The following is a 7,452-nucleotide window of genomic DNA, read 5'->3' as shown; positions in this document are numbered from 1 at the left end:
GTGGCCTTTTGCCGGGGGGAGGGGGGGTGAGTTTGGTGGTGGTCTGCGGGTGGGGGGGGGTGCACACGGCACACGAACCCACCACGCACACACACACACCTGCCCGCGGGCACAGCCCGGGGGGAAGGAGGGCCCGGAGGCAGCGGAGGACACTGCGGCGTCCCGCGGGCCACCGCAGGGGCACACGTCCCCCCCAGCGAGACCCCGCGCACGACTCGGCCTCAGCGCTAGCCACAGGGCCGGGGCGGGGAAGGGGACCCCGTCACCACGACGGGCCCCTCGACCCCAACCCTTTCGCCCATTGGCCACGTGCAGCGAGAGGAAGCTCCCGAGAGGGAAAACCGTGGCCTCGGGGCCTCTCCGGTCTCTCGCGGGGGGGCACAGACACCGTCGTCTACACATAGGGGGACGAGGGCCCGGGAACGGGCCCTGCGAGGAAACCCCCAGTCGCGCGCACACCCGGGGGCTCAAGGCACCCGGGGGGACGCGATTGATCGGCAAGCGACGCTCAGACAGGCGTAGCCACGGGAGGAACCCGGGGCCGCAAGTGCGTTCGAAGTGTCGATGATCAAGGTGTCCTGCAATTCACATTAATTCTCGCAGCTAGCTGCGTTCTTCATCGACGCACCAGCCTAGTGATCCACCGCTAAGAGTTGTCACGTTTTGGGTTTTTGGGTTTTCGCTCCCTGGCACAGCAACCTTCTCTTTTCTCCCCCCACCACGTCCCGCTGGTGGTGGGGAGGAGGCGCCTCCGGCGGCCGTCCAAGCGCGAGACAAATGAGACCAGACTCTGTGGGTCCGGAAGGTATGACCAAGGGGCGGTCCGGGGCAACGGCCCCCCAAGGGGCGTGCTCCGACGCCCCACAGGCGCCCGGGGGTAGGGGAGAGAAAGTGGGGGGAAAAGAATGCGGGGACCTTTCTCCCCCCCGGACCCTCCCCACGGGCCCAACCGCCCCTGACCCCAGGAGGACAGGCGACCCCCAGGGGTCTTTAAACCTCCGAGCCGGGATGCGCTAGGTACCTAGAAAGGGGGGAACGAGCGGACACAGCGGACCGGGTGGGGAACCACGTCCCCACGGGCGCCTCTGCCTCCGCGGCCTCGACGCCTCAACCCCCAACGGTTCCCGCAACCTGCACACGCGTGGGGCGCAGAGCCCCCCGGGCGCTGCCCGCCAATGCGGCGATGGGCACCTAATCCTGCCAACGCCCCTTCCCCGCCTACCAACCACAGTCGTTTCCGCCGCCCAGCGGACGCCAAAGCCTGGAAACCCCGCGTGACACACATCGACACGAGTCCTGTGGGCCCGCGCCTCCCCTTCCTCCTTCCACCAACGCGCCCCTTCCCTCACCCGCGGCCCAGGCCCCTCGCCACGTTGGGGTGAGGGGCTGAGACCAGAAGCGGGGTGCAGGCTGGCGCAAGGGGCAGGGCGTGTGAGGGAGGAGAGAGGTAGGACACCCAGAACGTGAGGGGCGTGTGCGCGCGCGGCCCCGACCACACCTCGGGCGAAGGACCCCAGAGTAGAGGCGCGGGGCGGACGAGGCGGGACAGGGGTGCTCCTGACTGGAAGGACAGGACGACCCGCGCCCAGGGCAGGCGGCAGGAAGGGGCCACTGTGGGGTGGGGTGAGGGGGGGCGGGCGGGGCCGTCGGGGAGGCGCCATCATTGATTAGTCCTTTGATCCAGCAGCTGTCCGCGCCTGTCCTAGGGCCTGACAGACATAGTTGGCCAGACAGCCGTGCCCCTGCCCTCAAGAGGACTCGGGAGTGTGCTGTTCCCGAGGGGGCTTTTATTATGATCCACGTGAGGGACGATGACCTGCGTGATGAAATGCCAAGGGAAACCACACTGTGAGATCTCCTTGCTAGCTTCAGCTCACCATCTGAACTGCCTCTTCCCGTCTCACGGTGTCTTCTCCCCTAACTGGACATGATTTCTGCTTCCTGGGAGCACGTTGGTCTCCACGACAGTTGACGGCCCTGACGTCCACAAGGGATAACCCAACCGACTCCTTGGTTTGTAAATAGGGACTGGAGGGCCCCTGCTCCATGATGTCTAAAAGAGAAACAGGGTGTGTAACGAACCACACACACACACAAAGTGTCTAGAACTCTGTCTCCTGGCCCCACTTAGCAGAGCCGTAGAATGATGTCCTACAAAGATTTTTTCCGTGAGAGCCCTTCATATGCCCGAATGAACTTGCCTGAGCAGGGTCGCGTCATGCAGAGACGGGGAGAGCTCTCATTCTCATGGCATGGTGGGCGCAGGGGTAGGGTTCTAGACATGTTCTGAAGTCGTCCAGGTGAAGGAGGGCTCCTCGGATGGGGTTTGGGTGGGCAGGGGTTCTGCGAGGGATTCTGAGAGGGCCACTGAGGCTGCGGAAGGACCACAAGGGAAGGGCACCTTTGGTGGGTGAATTCCTAAGGGCTTTTGGTGCCCCTGAGGGTGGGGATGACCTTGACTGTGAGAGAGGGATTATGCAGGGACCTACAGGTGGAGTCCAAACTACAGTCATTTCAAGGAACATCAGACTCCACTCTCCTCTCAGGGACCTGAACTTTGTGGCACAACCATGATGTCCAACATGGTCTGACATGGTGACAAATGAAACCCAATCACAAGCACGGCCTATTGTGAAGAATTTTACTAGTACGGGATAAAAAGTGTATGCAGCCGAATTTAATAAATCATTTCATACAGCATAATACATAAAATAAAATAAGTAAAATAACCCCCCCACCACTTCCCTACCCCCCAACAAGACGTGATGCGTCTTCCCGGTGTTCAATGATGCCAAGAGGAAGTGAATCCTCCGAGTCCAGGGAATGCGATGGGAAAAGCAGCAGGAAGCTGGGAGTCGCAGATGTGCACACTCCGGAAGTTCTCCCAGTCCTACGGGCGCCAGAGCCCGCTGACAGGAGGAGCGTGGAGGCTGGGCTGGGTCCTTGGGAAGGTGGTGGGCAGCAGCTCTCCAGTGGGTCCTGCACCGGCAGCAGCTATTGCTCTCCCAGCACTGTGAACCGGCAGCAAGGTCACGTGCGCCCTACTGGGCTCAGCATGCAACTCGGATGCAGGCGCCAAGGCCCGCCGCCACGCTCATGCGCAGTGGCCACCACAGGGTGTTGGCGGTAGGGTGGCGGGGTGCAGAGCCCAGGCCACCTCCCCAAGGTGTATGCTTAGAGGTTCGCCAACTATGCAGGCGAGCAACTGTCGGCGGAGGCACACTGACCTGGGCTCCTAGCACCCGCGTGGGCGCACACCCTGGTCCCCTCTGGTCCTGCGGCATCTGCAGGACTGGCCAGGAATACAGGGCCAGTGGGCAGCCCAGGGCCTGCGGGGAACACTGGCTCCTCAGGGTGCATAGTAATGGGGGACAGCACAGAAAGCCGAGACAGCTTCCCCAGGAGTGGCACCAGGACCGCTTCCGCAGGGCCTTCGACAGGGGCGCCGGCCTGATGACCGGGGGAAGCTGCTGCTGTCCAGCCTGGACTTTGGAGTGTCCGACGCGGACATCCAGCAGCTGTTTGAGGAGTTCGGGCCTCTGAAGCAGGCCGCTGTCCATTACGACCACTCTGGCCGCAGCCTGGGAACAGCCCACGTGCACTTTGAGCGCAAGGCAGACGCCCTGGAAGCCAGGAAACAGTACAACGGCGTCCCTTTGGATGGCCGTCCCCTCCACATCCAAATCCTCACCTCGAAGATAGTCACGCAGCCCGGGCCGGTACCGAGTGTCAACAGAGGCTGGGTGACTACAAACCGAGGATCTGGAGTTGTGCTGCGGTGGCGGCAGCGGCACTTATGGCCGCGCCAGCGGAGGCAACAGGCGTCCAGGCAGGCGCACTGGCAGCCATTCAAAGCGACACATCTCGGCGGAGGAGTTGGACGCCCAGCTGGACGCTTACAACTTCATGAGGGGCCCCAAGCAGTTGGATGCCAAGCAGGACGCTTACAGCGCGATGAGGGGCACCCAGCAGTTGGACTCCCAAAAGGGTGCTTACAACTCGATGAGGGACACCAAAAGGATGAATGCCCACCTGGGCGCTTACCATGCCAAGAGGGACACCAAAAAGTTGGACGCCCAGAAGGATGCTTGCAGCGCCATGAGGGACACCGAGGAGTTGGACTCCCAGCTGGACGCTGACAGCGCGATGAAGGACGCCGAGGAAATGGACGCCCTGCTGGACGATGATGATGCGATGAGGGACACCAGCTAAAGCACCAGCAAGTCAGTGTGCGCGAGGATGGCCGGGGACCTGGGGCCAATGATGGAGTTGTTTCTTCTGTTTGGAAATAGGATTGAAAACTCCTAGAAAGATTTTTCATTAACTTTTATTTTATTAAATAACTCTGAAAAAGACCTGTTTTGTGCCGAGTCATTTTCGGGATTCATTTTACCGGTTGCTGTTTTCACCTTGGCCATAATCACCCGAAAATGTGTGGGAAAAGCAAAGCAAACAAACAAACAAAGAAACAAAAGAACTCGTTCCCTCCGATAAAACAACAACAACAAAATACCCTCCTCAGAAAAAAAGGTTGATCCCGCCTTTCCAATTTCTGAGGTTTTGGCAAGCCCAGGTGGTCAGGCCTGGATTTGGTCTCTGGGTGGGGGTCTGACCATCCATCCACAGAGTGAGCGGGGTGGGGGGAGGGTTAGGGGTGGGGGGTAGCGGGGTGGGCTTAGGCAGGGTGACAATCAGATGGACAGGCCAGGACGTCATCTTTGGCTGTGGATTACAGAATTTGGGTGGACTGGGGCAGGGGCCGAAGAGCCCGCCCCGCCCTCTGCTGGTCGAGAAGCGTCAATGCAAGCCCCCCTCCTGCAACCTCCTGTGGGGAAAGCACAGACAGGTGACTGGTCTTCCCAATTTCTGGCTAGACCCTAGGCGGGAAGGACGTGCAAGGGGCGTAGTCTTTGAGAAGGCAGGGCCTGAAGGGTGTTCATGGATGGCGACGGACCGTTCAAAGCAAGGAGTGTCCGTGCGGGACTGCGGATGTACACGCACAGACGCACACGCTCGCGCGCACTCAAACTCCCACACCCACAGGCACACACCTATCCCTTCCGCCTCCAACCCCCCCTCCCCGCCCCCCGCGTCCCCCCACCACACACACACACGAACACACACACACACACACACAAACACACACACGAGAGCAAAAGGTCCCGCTAACAAGATTATCTGCCGAGGGAGGCACGCCTAGGAGATTTTCCGTGGCTTTGTCTGCTTTTAGCCTTTCCTGGGCCAACCAGAGCCTGTCTAAGTATGTATTGCCCCCTCTTCCACCGAGAAAAAACGGTGATGCTCTCCCGCAAGGCATGGAGAAAGAGCCCTGCGGGCCTCCTTGGGCAACTGCCCTGTCTCCCAAGTCCTCCCCCAAGCCCAGTGAATCGCTTGGGTGGGGCCAGTAGCGCCCTCTCCTGGCCCTGCAGCGCAAATGCACGCCTCCTCTCCTAAGCTTGAGGCCCAACAAGTGATGTTGGTCCTGGGGGCGGCTGACAGGTCCAGAGGCTGCTTTGAATCCTCCCACCACACTCTGGTGATATAAAAGAAAGCAGGGTCCTGCGTGCTGAGCTTCTCAGCCCTAGGCTTGTTGTCTTGGTCGCTGTCGCTGACCTCCTTCTCCAAGGGAGCTTTCAGGGGAGACGTCTTCCCAAGACGCGGTCCCAGGACATAGAAGCCGCTGAAGCATCTGGCTAGAACCTGGCAAGGCTGCTGATCCACTGACCGCCGTCTGCGTGTCATTTCTTATTGGCCGACTGTGGTCTTCTCCCGGGGCCCGGTGCCCCCCAAACCACGGAGGGAGCCCCGGGAGGTGCTGCCGCACTAAGGACCCCGGACCTCGCTGGGTCACTGGTACTTGTAACGTTTTGACTCACCGCCACTGACTGCACTGCCTGCTGGCCCTGAGGTTGAGCGAGGGGGACCCGGCCTGGGTGACGTGGTGCCCGTTGGCGGAGCCCAGGGCCCTCCCACCCTGGCCCGCCCTCCTGCACAGGAAGTGATTCCGCGGTCCAGGACTGGATTGCGGTTCTCACGCCCCTGCTGTGGGGAGGGGGTGTTCAAACCAAGGCCTTCGGTCCTTCGGTGTCTTGCGAGTTTTCTGTGTATGCCCATATTCTGCTCTTCAGTTCATAAGTATACGTGTACTGAGCGTGTCCACGTCTCCTTGCCCAAACTGAGGAGTCCTTTGGCACCATGTGCTGGGGTCCAATCCCAGCGGGTCCAGGGGTCCCCAAAGGTGTGGACGGAGTCGGGGAAGAAGGAATGACACGAAGACAGCCTTCAGTTGATCAGCAGCCTAGTCAGGACCTATAGCCAGGATTTCCAGCCAAAGTTCTGGTCGGAGCTCTGGTTAGGAACTGATGAGGTTCTGATGTTTATTGTCTTGTTACATCCATATTTATACCAGCCGATTTTAATCCTGTCAATTTCTATTACAAAGGTTAGGGCGTTTCTTATCTCCATTCCAGGGAGTAAAGATTATGTAGCTTAACTACCCGCCTGGCACTTAATTAAGGGGTTGTATCTCCTCCCTAACCTCAGGGAAAGATCCCCACCTGGGGAAACAACCTTTCTCGGAGAGGTGACCTTGGTTAAAACACATGGCGCTAAAGAGAGCAAACATATTAAGAACAATATGCTATATATGCCAGGTCCCTTGAAACATATGCTGTGCAGATGTTTCTTTCCTGCAGCGACTGTGTCAAGCAGCAAGGATGGACTGGCTCCCGGCAAATTCCCCGTTTTTTATTTTTTCAATGATAGCGCATGCAAATCAGTGGCCACCTCTCAGATTGGGCTGTTTAAGACTTGGAAGAAGACTGGCAAGCAATGACAATAAGCATAGCTATAAACATAGTGGATGAAGCACACAAGGAGCCCCGTTCCTTAGGAGGTTGCCAGCCTCTTCAGTCAAGAGATTTCAGCTGTCCTCAAGTTGTTGGTTTGATTGTCTTTGTTGGTCTGGCTAGCGGGTGGCATCACTGGCGACGGGCTTCCCGACGTGTCAGCGAGTTGAAGGGCTGCATCAAAGGGTCCATCAGGGCCGTGCTTGATGGTGGCGTCGGCGTCCAAGGAGGAGCAAGCTGTGTTCTCTGGGTCAGCTGTTATGGAGGATGGAGGGTAGTAGAGAGAAAAAGAAAAGAAAGCAAAAGAACTACAAGGCATGGAAGCGTTCAGAAAAAAGAGGAAGAAGAAAGGGAAGAAGGCAGCATCCTGCTCCAGCCCTTTCCTTCAGCTGCCCCTTTCCCTGAGGTCCAAGGTAGAAATGGGAAACAAGTCCTGTTGCAGTGAAAGGGAAGCTGCTGTCAGCCAGGTCTCTTATCTAGGTACTGATCTCAGCTGGACCAAGTCTCTTTCTGTTCCCGATCTGAGCTGGGCCAAGTCTCTATTCGTTATCTGGGTCCCTATCTGGGATGGACATGGGAAGCGAGAAGCAGCCATGGGGGAAGG

At 58.9% G+C, this 7,452-nt stretch overlaps 1 non-coding gene across 1 annotated transcript; it reads right to left on the bottom strand.

The window, feature by feature from the left end:
- Positions 1–502: 502 nt before the first annotated feature.
- LOC139000743 (5.8S ribosomal RNA) lies at positions 503–655 on the bottom strand. The gene has a single exon (XR_011469693.1). It is a non-coding gene; the product is annotated as a 5.8S ribosomal RNA (ribosomal RNA).
- Between the last annotated feature and the right edge of the window lie 6,797 nt (positions 656–7,452).

The sequence above is a fragment of the Myotis yumanensis genome, unplaced genomic scaffold (genome assembly GCF_028538775.1).
Source record: "Myotis yumanensis isolate MYYU_CA2020_CCGP unplaced genomic scaffold, mMyoYum1.0.hap1 SCAF_27, whole genome shotgun sequence".
Classification (NCBI taxonomy): Eukaryota; Metazoa; Chordata; class Mammalia; order Chiroptera; family Vespertilionidae; genus Myotis; species Myotis yumanensis.
This window is presented reverse-complemented; position numbering and strand designations above follow the sequence as displayed.